Source organism: Nicotiana tabacum, chromosome 4 (assembly GCF_000715075.1).
Source record: "Nicotiana tabacum cultivar K326 chromosome 4, ASM71507v2, whole genome shotgun sequence".
In the NCBI taxonomy this organism is placed as follows: Eukaryota; Viridiplantae; Streptophyta; class Magnoliopsida; order Solanales; family Solanaceae; genus Nicotiana; species Nicotiana tabacum.
Genome location: NC_134083.1, coordinates 144,819,067 through 144,837,049, shown reverse-complemented (window position 1 = coordinate 144,837,049; position 17,983 = coordinate 144,819,067). Strand labels below are relative to the sequence as shown.

The window sequence follows — 17,983 nt, the reverse complement described above, 5'->3', positions numbered from 1 at the left end:
TCTCAACGTCTGCCTCTGAAGAATGAACGAATGAATTCTATAAATAGAAAAAGAAAAGGAATCTATGAACAGTAAAAAGTGGGTCCCGTGGGTCCCTGTTACAGTGTTTCTACTGTTGAAATAGTGTATCTACTGTTGAAACAGTGTATTTAGTATTTGAGTGGGGTCCGGCGACTTTACTGTTGCTGTGGGTCCGGCGGCTTCACTGTTTTGTGGGGTCCAGCTGTTTCACCGTGCTGGTCTCTTTTCCGCTTCTTTCATTTTGCGGATGAATTCTTCTGTTTCATTTAAGTCTTCTTCAGATAATATTCTTTCTGCTTTAATGGGCTGAGAATCTTCAGCTATATCATCGTTGCTTGTTTCACTCTGTATTGACGTATCTGATTTTTCATATTGATTGATGGAATGAAGTAATTTTTTTTTGACCTCTTCCAAGTATTTATTAATCATCTCTGCTTTATCTCCTTCTTGAAAGGAGATCCTTCTGACAATATGCCTTACTGAACTGTCATCAATTACCTCTTTCTGAGGTTTGCTGGAATATTCTTGGATTGTCATCTCGATTGAATCCAAGAGTTCTTGACCATATAAGATTTTTGTTTTGGGATCCTTCTTCATTAGCTTATCCCAAAAATTGTTGTAAAAAGTCCTGTATAAGCATGGGACTTGTTCTTCAGTAAATCCGACTTCTGGATTCCACTTGTGTATCCAAGGAATAGAAAATTCCAGAAAGAAATAAATTTGGTTAATTTTTTCTGGATAGCAGATATGATCTGCGTGATATAAATTATTTATAAAAGGAGAAATTTTTATCCATTCTTTGTATAACATGAGAAATGGATCTGGTAAAATTTTTATTGTTGGACCGTGGTATGACCACCAGTTTAGAAACCAATTAGGAACAGTTGCTGTAAATATCTTTGCACATACTTTTATAAACCAAGTATGTTTGTGTCTATCATTATTGTAGTATAACACTTTATTAAAAGCTTGGATATAATCCCAATAGGTAAAATTCATTTTATTTTTGTTAAGGCTTATCTGCCTTTCTTTTATTGTGGATATACCCCAATCTTCAACAGATATAATCTGTTTAATTATAATCTTCGAGAAGTTATAAACGTTTTCGTCTGTGCTATACCCAGAAAAGTACTGAAAATCTGCACTGCCAGTACTGGTCAATATTGTTTCATAGTAGGAACGGGTTTTGTATGACTCACCCGGATAGTATAACCCATTTATCAAATATCTTTGGAATATCTTCCATGGTTCTTCTTTTCTCTGAATGTCAGAGTTTTCTAAGAGAAATATCATTTCTCTTTTTGACACTTTCTCGTATGACTTGATATCATCATTGTCATCTTTAGAAATGGAAGCAAAAGTATCACTTTGCTTAACAGAAGTATCTTTCTGTTTTTGAGCAGTCAAATATGCTTGCAAATGTGCGTATAACGGACTATCTTCTGGAATATCTTCCAGATGGACGGATGGTCCGATTGATGCTTCTTCTCTGAGAGATATCCTCTCATTGACTAAACTTCTTCTTCCCATTTGTATAACTGGAGAGTTTGATGAGGATCCGTATGACGATCCCGAAGGTGATGACCTTCCTCTGGACTGTGGGGACGATCTTCCCCAACCTCTACCTCTTCCCCTACCCCAGGGGGGTTCCATCCTGTAAATATTCACGGGATAAGAAATCTGGTAGAGAATTATCAATTCCCTTTTTATATTGTATTTCAAAATCAAAAGGGGCTAATTGAGCTTGCCACCTTGCAAATATCATTTTCGAGGCATCATGTTTAAAATCTTTGTTAAACATATATTTAACAGATTGTGCGTCAGGTTTTATCAAAAACTTTTGATTGTATAAGTCGTCTTGAAATTTTAAAACACATTTTACTATGGTTGACATTTCATGTGCCACGATAGCGTATTTTCTTTGGGCTTCAGACCATTTACCAGAGTAGAATCTAATCAGATATTCATGTTTATCATTGGGATTTATCTGTTTCAAAATCCTTCCGTAACCAATATTAGACGCATCAGTCTCTATAATCTTTTGCCATGCAGGATTAGCAAGGGTTAAGCAAGGTAAAGATTTAACACATTGCTTAATATTTTTGACCAAAGTAGTGTGACTATCAGTCCAAGGATTTTTATAATTCTTTTTTAGTCTATCATATAAGGGGGCTAAATCACGTGATAGATCTTTATAAAACGGCGAAATATAATTTAAACTTCCCAAAAATCTTTGTAACTGAGTTCTATCAGTAATAACATCGGAAAATTTTGAGGCAAAATCAATCGATCTTTGAATAGGAGTAATCTTTCCCTGACAAATATAATGTCCTAAGAATCGAATGTTAGTTTGGAATAAACTCATTTTTTGTTTTGAGATTACCAAACCATTTTGTATAACAATTCTTTTAAAAATATCTAAATGCTTAATATGCATTTCAAGTGTTTTGGAAAATATCAAAATGTCATCGATATAGACAATGACGAAGTCTAGATAGGGGTTGAAAATATCATTCATAATTTTTTGGAATTTTGAAGGGGCATCTTTCAAACCAAAAGGCATAACATTCCATTCATATTGCCCAAATGGAACTTTAAAAGCAGTCCTATAAGTATGCTCTTTAAATATTTGAATCTGCCAATATCCAGATTTTAAATCAAATTTTGAAAATATATTGGCGTCATATAATCTAGACAATAAATCTCTTTTATTAGGAATAGGATACCTAACCCACTTTAAATATTTATTCAAGGGCTTATAATTTATGACTAATCTAGGAACACTACGTTCCTTTTCAGCTGCGTTATTAACATAAAAGGCTGTACATGACCAAGGAGATTTTGAGGGTTTTATCAGACCCTTTGATAGCAAACTATCAATCTCTTTTTTGCAAAATTCTACTAATTCTGCGTTCATCTGACAAGGTCTAGATTTAGTAGGAATATCATGCTCAGAGAAATTGTCTTCATATGGAAGAGTGACAATATGCTTTTTTCGATTCCAAAAAGCACTAGGATGCTCAGCACAAATATCAATAGCAATCTGCTCGGAAATCAATTTGACTTTTTCCTATACTTTAGTAGAATTTAAAGTATCAAATATATTCATACTAAATAATTCTAATTGTAAAGAATCAACATGTTTTTGCTTCATATCAATTAAAGCATTAATATCTCTAGTTACTGGATCCGTAACAAAAGTATAACTAATCTCTTTATCCTTATAAGTAGCAGTAAAACCTTTCGAGTCAATGCTGGTAAAAGGATAAATAGCGTTAATAAACGGTGTTCCAAGTATAATTGGAGGGTATAACTGATTTTTAACCAAGAAAAAGAAGTGAGGAATACAAACTTTATTCTGACAAATACCCGAATTAGGCAATTTATACTTTATATCTAAAGCATGTCCGGATGCAGATCTAACCATATGAGTAGTTTTTTAAAAATATTTTGTAGGTATTAAACCTTCTTGAATGCAGCTAACATCTGCTCCACTATCAATCATGGCAATGTTTGTAATAGAAAAATTATTATCAATGAGAATAGTACATTTAATATACCATTTGTGAGCAGTAATAATTTGCATCATTCCTAAAAACATATCATGTTTAGGATTAAAACTAATAGGTTTTTCTTCAATATCATTTTCAAAAATACCTATATTTTTATCATTAGATTTCTCAGCTGGAGAATTGATTTTCTCAATCTGAGTAATCCTATGATCACAAATCATTTGATTTTGTTTAAGAGATTTAATCTCTCGTTTCAAGTTTTCAACTTCAATTTTTAAATCATCGAAAGAAGAATTTCTTGCAGGAGTTGCATTTTTATTTAAAAGACGGTTATTAACCTCCAGTAAAGAATAAGGCGGAGAATATTCAAATTCTTTTTCAAAAGGTTTTGCAAATTTAGAACTTGAATTAGAACTTGAACTAGCAGCCAAATTAATAATTTTTTTACGAAGTTTTTCATCAGTAACTTCTTTTAAAAGTTCTATTACATTATCAGATGTAATAGTTTTCATATTTAAATTTTTAAATTGTGATTGTAATTTATAAAATTCATCATCACAAGCACATGTATCACCTTTGCAAGTTGTACAAGTATTATCAATATTTTTATCACTATCAGATAAATCAAGTAAATCTATTTCAGCTTCGGATTCTGACTTAGAATAATAATCCGATTCTGATCCAGAAGTGTATAACAAATCATAAACCTTATCACGTAACTCATCGTCTAGTCCTAAGGTTTTCAGCTTTTGAAGCTTACAATTCGGAGCTATATGGCCAAATTTACCACACTTATAATACTTAATGTCAGCTAGGTCTCTCTTAGACCTATTTTTGGTAAATCTAGTAGCCTTACGATGGGCTTTCTTAGCTTCTCGTTCTTCTTTGGATCTATATCTAGATCTCTTCCTCCTATAAGGACTGTCTTGGTTGGGGTATCTATGATACTTATGTTTCTTCTTCCTATGAGTAGAAGTCTCGGGTAAACCGAACTGGGTGCAAAAGTCTCCTAATTGGTTTCTTTCCTTAAGCTTATCCATTTTAAGCTGTCTGGACAATCTTAATTCATTGCACAGGTTTAACCCTTCCTGTGTGCAAATTCCTATCAACTTACCATAGGTATAGTCTCTGTATGGAATTTCACCATAACTACCTCTTAAAATTTTTCTAACTCTTTCAGCAAATAAAGAAGGAAGGCCATCTATAAACTTAGCTTTCCAATGTTCAAGCTTATTTTCTGGTAGTTCCATCACTCTACTCATAAAAGTGTCTTTATACCATCTAAACTCACTTAAAGTCTTACATCTAAGGCTATTAAGGAGAGTACGAACAGTCTCGTTCTGGTTGGTAAATCTACCATTAAAGTGTTCTAATATAGTAAGAATAAGGGTATAAACGGCATCTTCCCTATTTGCCACTAGGGCCATGCCTAAGTTATCAACTCCTTCGTCAGTGGCTTGAGCATTAATAACCATTGCTCTTTCTTCTATAGTCAAATAATTGTCCCACCAGCCACGCAGTTGGCCAGTAAAACCTGCAACAATCATTCTGCAAATATTCCTATCTGTATTTTTCATGCTTTTACAGATAGTTGCATACATAAGCATTCTATGTACAAGAATAGTTAATTGCCTATCAGTCAAACCATCAAGATTCCATTCATAGATTTTGGAACCACTATAAGACGTATTAGTCTGATTCCAATCACGTTCCTCTATTAAAACATCTTGAGGAGTAGGACGATTGTAATAATAAGTCTACATTCTAGGTTTATCAGCATATCTGCTATCTGCAAACTTACTATTCTTTTTGGGGTAACTTCTGAGTTTATTAAACTCTGACAAAATATCCTTTTTATAGTCAAAAGTAGAATCTAATTTATCAGCAAAATCATTTGATAAATCAATGGGTTTGATATTCAAACCGGATAACTTTTTATCAAGAAGTTCTTCTAAGTCACCAAAAGATTTAAATTTAAAATCCTGAATATCAGGGGGTCTTTGAATATGAGTAAGAACAATTTGAGGTTCTGATTTGCTTCCTGAAGAAGAGGCAATATCAGTCAAAGTCTTTTTACTATTCATATCCTTAATCAAGACTGGTTAATCATCAAGTTTTTTATTAAGAAAACTAACGTTTTCACCCAAAACTTTAACATATAAACTCAAATAATTATTTTGAGAAATTAGTTTATTAATTTCTGTGATGCTGACTGCGGCAACATCTTCATCAATAAATTTTTGAAATGCAGTAAAAGTAATACCTGTATTATTAGGTAAAACAAAAGATGATTGAGGAGGGTAAATGACTTTAGTAATATTGCCATTCCCGTCTTTATAAGATTTTTCTAAAACTTTTATAAAAAGTGGTAAATATGTGGTTATAAACCAAGGAACAAAATACATAATTTGATTATGTAAAGCACAAGTTTCATAAAACTCTTGAAAAATATTATTTAAATCCTCTTTACTATAAGTATCAAAAAACCAAGTTTTAAACTGGTTCCATTTATCAGAGAAAAATTCTTTTTGAATATAACCTCTAGCTTGTGACCCTGGACTAAAATCAATTTGGTGTGGAATCATTAAGTATCATTGGGGTCAAAATCCATTTCGGATGCAGAAGGAATATCCTTATCAGAAATATTATCATTATCCTGAACAATATTTGTCTTGGGGTTAATTTTAACCCTTTCGACTGGCTTATTACCTACTTTAATAGAAATTGTGTGTAAAGATTCAGCACGATTTCTAGCTGGTCCATAGACTGGCTCAATAGGAGAAATGTGTTGAATATCAGGCAACAGTCTACGACTAGTAAAGGAATGTCTATTATAACTAGAACTAACAGTAGGCAACAATCTATTATTAGAAAATGACTGTCTACTATAAGTGGAACTATTATCATCAAACTGAATGCAAATCCTACCATCCGGATTTTGAGTAATATGAGAATACTCAGTATTACAGGATCAAGTGGCGGGCGGTAATCCGCCATGCCTTCTCAATTAAATTAAAACAGAAATCACCGTTTGACCGGGAACTGAATTTGTTTCACACCTCACATCTGGCTTTTATATGCCTGGAAGGTTTCCACCAGTTAAAGATTTCTAACGTAACATATTTGAGAATTCTTAATCTAGCTAATTCAGTATCCTTATATTTAAAGACTGGCGGTAATCCGCACAATCAGTAAGGATATAAGAATTGAAATATACTTGAAATTTATATATAGTTTAATGACTGTATGGAAGGTTAAAAACCTTTACTCAAGCAAGGGGTCTGTCATAATATAATACATACTTTTATTGAGCCCATGTGTCTAGCAGTTCTAACCGTGAAAGAAGATGCCCTTTTAACTTCCTTTATCGGGCTGAGGTTCACGGCTGGCTAGACGGAGCCACTAAGGCAAAGCCAATAAGAGCAGTGTTATATCAGACTGTACCAACCATCTTGACACCAAGTCAAAACTCTATATATAAAACTCATTTATATTTTAATAGATGCCGTCGCTTTCATGGTGTATATAGGAGAGAAGTTAGATATTCAACATAGATATGATGTCTTTTAGCCGGACATTGTCACGGCCAGAGAGGAGAGACTAGAAGAAAAGCTAACTAAGAAAAGACAGAAATATGTACCTTGTGGCCAAGAAGCAAGGCCCTGAAGATGAAGAACCAAAAAACTTTTATTTACTTGATCTTCTATTACAATCTACAAACTTTAAACTAACTCTTTACTTACTCTTAGAGAGAGAGAGAGAGAGAGAGAGAGAGAATTCTAGAGAGAGGGAGTCTCAACGTCTGCCCCTTAAAAATGAACGAATGACTTCTATAAATAGAAAAAGAAAAGGAATCTATGAACAGTAAAAGTGGGTCCCCGTGGGTCCCTGTAACAGTGTTTCTACTGTTGAAACAGTGTATTACTGTTGATGAACAGTGTATCTACTGTTCGAGTGGGTCCGGCGGCTTCACTATGCTGTAGGTCCGGCGGCTTCACTGTTTGAGTGGGGTCCAGCTGTTTTACTGTGCTGGTTTCTTTTTCGCTTTTTTCATTTTGCGGATGAATTCTTCTGCATCATGTAAGTCTTCTTCAGATAATATCCTTTCTGCTTCAATGGGCTGAGAATCTTCAGCAATATCATCGTTGCTTGTTTCACTTTGCATTGACGTATCTGACTTTTCATATTGATTAATGGAAGACAGTAAATTTCTTTTAACCTCTTCCAAGTAACTGTTAATCATCTCTGTTTTATCTCCTTCTTGAAAGGAGATCCTTCTGGCAATATGCCTCACTGAACTGTCATCAATTACCTCTTTCTGAGGTTTACTGGAATATTCTTGGATCTTCATCTCGATTGAATCCAAGAGCTCTTGACCATATAAGGTCTTTGTTTTGGGATCCTTCTTCATTAACTTGTCCCAAAAATTGTTGTAAAAAGTCCTATATAAGCAGGGGACTTGTTCTTCAGTGAATCCGACTTCCGGATTCCATTTGTGTATCCAAGGGATAGAAAATTCTAGAAAGAAATATATTTGGTTAATTTTTTCTGGGTAGCAGATATGATCTGCGTGATATAAATCGTTAATAAAAGGAGAAATTTTTATCCATTCTTTGTATAACATGAGAAATGGATCTGGTAAAATTTTTATTGTTGGACCGTGGTATGACCACCAGTTTAGAAACCAATTAGGAACAGTTGTTGCAAATATCTTTGCACATACTTTTATAAACCAAGTATGTTTGTGTCTATCATTATTGTAGTATAATACTTTATCAAAAGCTTGGATATAATCCCAATAAGTAAAATTCATTTTATTTTTGTTAAGGCTTATCTGCCTTTCCTTCATTGTGGATATACCCCAATCTTCAACAGATATAATCTGTTTAATTATAATCTTCGAGAAGTTATAAACATTCTCGTCTGTGCTATACCCAGAAAAGTGCTGAAAATCTACACTTCCAGTACTGGTTAGTATCGTTTCATAGTAGGAACGGGTTTTGTATGACTCACCCGGATAATATAACCCATTTATCAAATACCTTTGGAATATCTTTCACGGTTCTTCTTTTCTCTGAATGTCAGAGTTTTCTAAGAGAAATATCATTTCTCTTTTTGGCACTTTCTCGTATGACTTGATATCATCATTGTCATCTTTAGTAATAGAAGCAAAAGTATTACTTTTCTTAACAGAAGTATCTTTCTGTTTTTGAGCAGTCAAATATGCCTGCAAATGTGCGTATAACGGACTATCTTCTGGAATATCTTCCAGATGGACGGATGGTCCAATCGATGATTCTTCTCTGAGAGATATCCTCTCATTGACTAAACTCCTTCTTCCCATTTGTATAACTGGGGAGTTTGATGAGGATCCGTATGACGATCCCGAAGGTGATGACCTTCCTTTGGACTGTGGGGATGATCTTCCCCAACCTCTACCTCTTCCCCTACCCCAGGGGGGTTCCATCCTGTAAATATTCACGAGATAAGAAATCTGGCAGAGAATTATCAATTCCCTTTTTATATTGTATTTCAAAATCAAAAGGGGCTAATTGAGCTTGCCATCTTGCAAATATCATTTTTGAGGCATCATGTTTAAAATTTTTATTAAACATATATTTAACATATTGTGCGTCAGTTTTTATCAAAAACTTTTGATTGTATAAGTCGTCCTGAAATTTTAAAACACATTTTACTATGGTTAACATTTCATGTGCCACAGTAGCATATTTTCTCTGGGCTTCAGACCATTTACCAGAGTAAAATCTAATAAGATATTCATGTTTATCATTGGGATTTATCTGTTTTAATATCCCTCCATAACCAATATTAGACGCATCAGTCTCTATAATCTTTTGCCATGTAGGATTAGCAAGGGTTAAACAAGATAAAGATTTAACACGTTGCTTAATATTTGTTACCAAAGTAGTGTGACTATCAGTCCAAGGGTTTTTATAATTCTTTTTTAACCTATCATATAAGGGGGCTAAATCACGTGACAGATCTTTATAAAAAGGTGAAATATAATTTAAACTTCCCAAAAATCTTTGTAACTGAGTTCTATCAGTAATAACATCGGGAAATTTTGAGGCAAAATCAATCGATCATTGAATAGGAGTAATCTTTCCCTGACAAATATAATGTCCTAGGAATCGAATGTTAGTTTGAAATAAGCTCATTTTTTGTTTTGAGATTACCAAACCATTTTGTATAACAATTCTTTTGAAAATATCTAAATGCTTAATATGCATTTCAAGTGTTTTGGAAAATACCAAAATGTCATCGATATATACAATGACGAAGTCTAGATAAGGGTTGAAAATATCATTCATAATTTTTTGGAATTCTAAAGGGGTATTTTTTAAACCAAAAGGCATAACATTCCATTCATATTGCCCAAATGGAACATTAAAAGCAGTTCTATAAGTATGTTCTTTAAATATTTGAATCTGCCAATAACCAGATTTTAAATCAAATTTTGAAAATATATTGGCGTCATATAATCTAGACAATAAATCTCTTTTATTAGGAATAGGATACCTAACCCATTTCAAATATTTATTCAAGGGCTTATAATTAATGACTAATCTAGGAACACCACGTTCCTTTTCAGCCGCGTTATTAACATAAAAAGCTGTACAAGACCAAGGAGATTTTGAGGGTTTTATCAAACCCTTTTATAGCAGACTATCAATCTCTTTTTTGCAAAATTCTACCAATTCTGCATTCATCTGACAAGGTCGAGATTTAGTAGGAATATCATCCTCAGTGAAATTATCTTCATATGGAAGAGTGACAATATGCTTTTTTCGATTCCAAAAAGCACTAGGATGTTCGGCACAGATATCAACAGCAATCTGCTCAGAAATCAATTTGATTTTTTCTTGTATTTTAGTAGAATTTAAAGTATCAAATATATTCATACTAAACAATTCTAATTGTAAAGAATCAACATGTTTTTGCTTCATATCAATTAAAGCATTAATATCTCTAGTTACTGGATCTGTAACAAAAGTATAACTTATCTCTTTATCCTTATAAGTAGCAGTAAAACCTTTCGAGTTTATGCTAGTAAAAGGATAAACGGCGTTAATAAACGGTGTTCCAAGTATAATTGGAGGGTATAACTGGTTTTTTATCAAGAAAAAGAAGTGAGAAATACAGACTTTATTCTGACAAATACCCGTATTAGGAAGTTTATACTTTATATCTAAAGCATGTCCAGATGCAGATCTAATCATATGAGTAGTTTTTTGAAAATATTTCGTAGGTACTAAACCTTCTTGAATGCAGCTAACATCTGCTCCACTATCAATCATGGCAATGTTTGTAATAGAGAAACTATTATCAATGAGAATAGTACATTTGATGTACCATTTATGAGCAGTAATAATTTGCATCATTCCTAAAAACATATCATGTTTAGAATTAAAACTAATAGGTTTTTCTTCAATATCATTTTCAAAAATACCTTTGTTTTTATCATTAGATTTCTCAGCTGGAAAATTGATTTTCTCAATCTGAGTAATCCTATGATCACAAATCATTTGATTTTGTTTAAGAGATTTGATCTCTCGTTTTAAGTTTTCAACTTCAATTTTTAAATCATTGAAAGAAGAATCTCTTGCTGGAGTTGCATTTTTGTTTAACAAACGGTTGTTAACCTCTAGTAAAGAATAAGGCGGGGAATATTCAAATTCTTTTTCAAAAGGTTTTGCAAAACCAGAACTTGAATTAGAACTTGAACTAGCAGCCAAATTAATAATTTTTTTACGAAGTTTTTCATCAGTAACTTCTTTTAAAAGTTCTATTACATTATCAGAAGTAATAGTTTTCATGTTTAGATCTTGAAACTGTGATTGTAATTTATAAAATTCATCATCACAAGTACATATATCACCTTTGCAAGTTGTACAAGTATTATCAATATTTTTATCACTATCAGATAAATCAAGCAAATCAATTTCAGCTTCGGATTCTGATTTAGAATAATAATCAGATTCCGATCCAGAAGTGTATAACAAACTATAAATCTTATCACGTAGTTCATCATCTAGTCCTAAGGTTTTCAGCTTTTGAAGCTTACAATTTGGAGCTATATGGCCAAATTTACCACACTTATAACACTTAATGTCAGCAAGATCTCACTTAGACCTATTTTTGGTAAATCTAGTAGACTTGCGATGTGCTTTCTTGGCTTCTCTTTCTTCTTTGGATCTATATCTAGATCTCTTTTTCCTATAAGGACTGTCTTGGTTGGGGTATCTATGATACTTATGTTTCTTCTTCCTATGAGTAGAAGTCTCGGGTAAACCGAACTGGGTGCAAAAGTCCCCTAACTGGTTTCTTTCTTTAAGCTTATCCATCTTAAGCTGTCTGGACAATCTTAATTCATTGCACAGGTTTAACCCTTCCTGTGTGCAAATTCCTATTAATTTACCATAGGTATAGTCTGCGTAAGGAATTTCTCCATAACTACCTCTTAAAACCTTTCTAACTCTTTCGGCAAATAAAGAGGGAAGGCCATCTATGAACTTAGCTTTCCAATGTTCAAACTTATTTTCTGGTAGTTCCATCACTCTACTCATAAAGGTGTCTTTATACCACCTAAACTCACTTAAAGTCTTACATCTAAGGCTATTAAGGAGGGTACGGACAGTCTCATTTTGGTTGATAAATCTACCATTGAAGTGTTCTAATATAGTAAGAATAAGAGTGTAAACAACATCTTCTCTATTTGCTACTAGAGCCATGCCTAAGTTATCAATTCCATCCTCAATGGCTTTGGCATTAATAACCATTGCCCTTTCATCGACACTCAAATAATTGTCCCACCAGCCACGAAGTTGGCCAGTAAAACCTGCAACAATCATTCTGCAAATATTCCTATCTGTATTCTTCACACTTTTACAGATAGTTGCATACATAAGCATTCTATGGACTAGAATAGTTAACTCCCTATCAGTCAAACCATCAAGGTTCCATTCGTAAATTTCGGAACCACTGTAAGACGTATTAGTCTGATTCCAATCACGTTCCTCTATTAAAACATCTTGAGGAGTAGGACGATTGTAATAATAAGTCTGCATTCTAGGTTTATCAGCATAACTGCTATCTGCAAACTTACTATTCTTTTTGGGGTAAGTTCTGAGTTTATTAAACTCTAACAAAATATCCTTTTTATAGTCAAAAGTAGAATCTAATTTATCAGCAAAATCATTTGATAAATCAATGGGTTTGATATTCAAACCGGATAACTTTTTATCAAGAAGTTCTTCTAAGTCACCAAAAGATTTAAATTTAATATCCTGAATATCGGGGGGTCTTTGAATATGAGTAAGAACAATTTGAGGTTCTGATTTGCTTCCTGAAGAAGAGGCAATATCAGTCAAAGTCTTTTTACTATTCATATCCTTAATCAAGACTGGTTAATCATCAAGTTTTTTATTAAGAAAACTAACGTTTTCACCCAAAACTTTAACATATAAACTCAAATAATTATTTTGAGAAATTAGTTTATTAATTTCTGTGATGCTGACTGCGGCAACATCTTCATCAATAAATTTTTGAAATGCAGTAAAAGTAATACCTGTATTATTAGGTAAAACAAAAGATGATTGAGGAGGGTAAATGGCTTTAGTAATATTGCCATTCCCGTCTTTATAAGATCTTTCCAAAACTTTTATAAAAAGTGGTAAATATGTGGTTATAAACCAAGGAACAAAATACATAATTTGATTATGTAAAGCACAAGTTTCATAAAACTCTTGGAAAATATTATTTAAATCATCTTTACTATAAGTATCAAAAAACCAAGTTTTAAACTGGTTCCATTTATCAGTGAAAAATTCTTTTTGAATATAACCTCTAGCTTGTGACCCTGGACTAAAATCAATTTGGTGTGGAATCATTAAGTATCGTTGGGGTCAAAATCCATCTCGGACGCAGAAGGAATATCCTTATCAGAAATATTATCATTATCCTGAACAATATTTGTCTTGGGGTTAATCTTAACCCTTTCAACAAGTTTATCACCTACTTTGGTAGAAATTGTGTGTAGAGATGCAGCACGATTTCTAGCTGGTCCATAGACTGGTTCAGCAGGAGAAATGTGTTGAATATCAGGCAACAGTCTACGACTAGTAAAGGAATGTCTGTTATAACTAGAACTAATAGTAGGCAACAGTCTATTATTAGAAAATGACTGTCTACTATAAGTGAAACTATTATCGTCAAACTGAATGCAAATCCTACCATCCGGATTTTGAGTAATATGAGAATACTCAGTATTACTAACAACATCAGTTATCTGACTGGGGGATATAACCGAATCCAAAGTCCATGTGGTTGGAAAATTAATTTCTTCCCACTTAATAGGTCTCCTCGTGGTGACCTTAGACTTTGCAAAATTCGTTTCCACTAGAATAGTCTGATCAGATGTATCATATAATTTACATCTGGGGTTTAACGTAGATAGTAATTTAAAATAAATTCTATACGATAAACATATCAGTTCAGAACCAGGCGCATAATTATAACCATGCGTTTTCACATTTAATGTTAATGCATCAAGTATATTAACATCAGATAAAGATAATTGCAAATTGGGTTGAGTATTAAAATATACTGGGCCATAGGCGACAGTAGATTCAATAGAACCCATCAGAGACTGTCTAAAATTCAAATTTCTGGCATCTCTGAGAGCAGCCAAAAATGTTTCTGGTAACCCTTTAAGGGTTAAAGGCTTAAAAGCAATTTGAACCATACCAATATGCAAATAATTATACTGGTGTTTATAAACATCTGCATCATGCTTGTTTAACAAACGAATAGTCTGTTCAGACGAATTTAAAGCTAAAGATTGCTCAGTTGTTTTAACAAGTTGTTTAGAAGAGAGTTTATCAAACCATCCATAATCATTGATTGTTCTAATAGGGACTTTAGGAATAGTCCATTTGTTTAACAAATCAAGGTTTTGAGGTATATCTACCTCTTCCAATCTAGTATTTTTCATACTAGTTTCTCCTAAATCCATATTTCAGAAACATATCTATGTCGAATATTTCATATCTATCTTATATATACCATGAAAGTGCCTAGGCTCTGATACCATTTAACAGGATCAAGTGGCGGGCGGTAATCCGCCATGCCTTCTCAATTAAATTAAAACAAAAATCACCGTTTGACTGGGAACTGGACTTGTTTCACACCTCACATCTGGCTTTTATATGCCTGGAAGGTTTCCACCAGTTAAAGATTTCTAATGTAACATATTTGAGAATTCTTAATCTAGCTAATTCAGTATCCTTATATTTAAAGACTGGCGGTAATCCGCACAATCAGTAAGGATATAAGAATTGAAATATACTTGAAATTTATATATAGTTTAATGACTGTATGGAAGGTTAAAAACCTTTACTCAAGCAAGGGGTCTGTCATAATATAATACATACTTTTATTGAGCCCATGTGTCTAGCAGTTCTAACCGTGAAAGAAGATGCCCTTTTAACTTCCTTTATCGGGCTGAGGTTCACGGCTGGCTAGATGAAGCCACTAAGGCAAAGCCAATAAGAGCAGTGTTATATCAGACTGTACCAACCATCTTGACACCAAGTCAAAACTCTATATATAAAACTCATTTATATTTTAATAGATGCGTCGCTTTCATGGTGTATATAGGAGAGAAGTTAGATATTCAACATAGATATGATGTCTCTTAGCCGGACATTGTCACGGCCAGAGAGGAGAGACTAGAAGAAAAGCTAACTAAAAAAAAACAGAAATATGTACCTTGTGGCCAAGAAGCAAGGCCCTGAAGATGAAGAACCGAAAAACTTTTATTTACTTGATCTTCTATTACAATCTACAAACTTTAAACTAACTCTTTACTTACTCTTAGAGAGAGAGAGAGAGAATTCTAGAGAGAGGGAGTCTCAACGTCTGCCTCTTAAAAATGAACGAATGACTTCTATAAATAGAAAAAGAAGAAGAATCTATGAACAGTAAAAGTGGGTCCCTGTGGGTCCCTGTAACAGTGTTTCTACTGTTGAAAACAGTGTATTTACTGTTGATGAACAGTGTATCTACTGTTCGAGTGGGTCCGGTGGCTTCACTATGCTGTAGGTCCGGCGGCTTCACTGTTTGAGTGGGGTCCAGCTGTTTTACTGTGCTGGTTTCTTTTCCGCTTTTTTCATTTTGCAGATGAATTCTTCTGCATCATGTAAGTCTTCTTCAGATAATATCCTTTCTGCTTCAATGGGCTGAGAATCTTCAGCAATATCATCGTTGCTTGTTTCACTTTGCATTGACGTATCTGACTTTTCATATTGATTAATGGAAGACAGTAAATTTCTTTTAACCTCTTCCAAGTAACTGTTAATCATCTCTGTTTTATCTCCTTCTTGAAAGGAGATCCTTCTGGCAATATGCCTCACTGAACTGTCATCAATTACCTCTTTCTGAGGTTTACTAGAATATTCTTGGATCTTCATCTCGATTGAATCCAAGAGCTCTTGACCATATAAGGTCTTTGTTTTGGGATCCTTCTTCATTAACTTGTCCCAAAAATTGTTGTAAAAAGTCCTATATAAGCAGGGGACTTGTTCTTCAGTGAATCCGACTTCCGGATTCCATTTGTGTATCCAAGGGATAGAAAATTCCAGAAAGAAATATATTTGGTTAATTTTTTCTGGGTAGCAGATATGATCTGCGTGATATAAATCGTTAATAAAAGGAGAAATTTTTATCCATTCTTTGTATAACATGAGAAATGGATCTGGTAAAACTTTTATTGTTGGACCGTGGTATGACCACCAGTTTAGAAACCAATTAGGAACAGTTGTTGCAAATATCTTTGCACATACTTTTATAAACCAAGTATGTTTGTGTCTATCATTATTGTAGTATAATACTTTATCAAAAGCTTGGATATAATCCCAATAAGTAAAATTCATTTTATTTTTGTTAAGGCTTATCTGCCTTTCCTTCATTGTGGATATACCCCAATCTTCAACAGATATAATCTGTTTAATTATAATCTTCGAGAAGTTATAAACGTTCTCGTCTGTGCTATACCCAGAAAAGTGCTGAAAATCTGCACTTCCAGTACTAGTTAGTATCGTTTCATAGTAGGAATGGGTTTTGTATGACTCACCCGGATAATATAACACATTTATCAAATACCTTTGGAATATCTTCCACGGTTCTTCTTTTCTCTGAATGTCAGAGTTTTCTAAGAGAAATATCATTTCTCTTTTTGGCACTTTCTCGTATGACTTGATATCATCATTGTCATCTTTAGTAATGGAAGCAAAAGTATTACTTTGCTTAACAGAAGTATCTTTCTGTTTTTGAGCAATCAAATATGCCTGCAAATGTGCGTATAACGGACTATCTTCTGGAATATCTTCCAGATGGACGGATGGTCCAATCGATGATTCTTCTCTGAGAGATATCCTCTCATTGACTAAACTCCTTCTTCCCATTTGTATAACTGGGGAGTTTGATGAGGATCCGTATGACGATCCCGAAGGTGATGACCTTCCTTTGGACTGTGGGGATGATCTTCCCCAACCTCTACCTCTTCCCCTACCCCAGGGGGGTTCCATCCTGTAAATATTCACGAGATAAGAAATCTGGCAGAGAATTATCAATTCCCTTTTTATATTGTATTTCAAAATCAAAAGGGGCTAATTGAGCTTAAAAAAATTAGTTTTCTAGAATATATAATATCATAATAATAAAATAATTGAGCATAATTTTCAAAAATATATAATGTATATTATAAAATATACCTCTATTTAAATAATTAATTTTTATATTACATGCATGAAATATATATTTTTAAAACTTTTATTTTCTTTCATTCTCAAATGTGTAAAACTTCTTTTGAGTTTTTGTTGTTAATATCAAAATTATTATAACGAATAAATTGTTCTAATTAAAAGTTTTACTGATGTTTTGTACTTCAATACCACACAGGAGGGGGAGGGAGGGAGAGTGATTTGTGTGGTGTCCAATTTTTTGCATGCACAGATTATAAAAGGACCTGGTTCTTCTATGTGTTCCTTATACTACTGTTGCGGAATAAAAAATGCCGAAAGTAAAGAACACAAATATTTTTACGTGGAAAATATCTGGCTCAAAAGGTGAAAAAATCACGACCTACTACCCAGTAGGATTTTCCCCAACACTTCACTAAATCACTGAGCCAAAAATAACATTTACAAAACTCTTTGTAAACCTAAGGATTACCTCTAACCCTTTGTGGCAACCAACCTCTAATTATTGCGACAATTTCAAGTTAACTCTAACTTGAATACAACACTCAGAGTACCTAGTACAATTGCTTCTAGATAAAGTTGAAAGGTATAACTCAAAAGCCCCACTACAATGAAACTAGTATAAAAGATAGACACTTGGAATTGGTTCTTCTATTTGGTTCATGTAGC

General features: G+C 33.4%; 2 pseudogenes; both read right to left on the bottom strand.

Moving 5' to 3' along the window:
* Nucleotides 1-228: 228 nt before the first annotated feature.
* LOC142180162 (uncharacterized) lies at nt 229-7,776 on the bottom strand (annotated as a pseudogene).
* Nucleotides 7,777-8,683: 907 nt separating this feature from the next.
* LOC142180161 (uncharacterized) lies at nt 8,684-15,916 on the bottom strand (annotated as a pseudogene).
* Between the last annotated feature and the right edge of the window lie 2,067 nt (nt 15,917-17,983).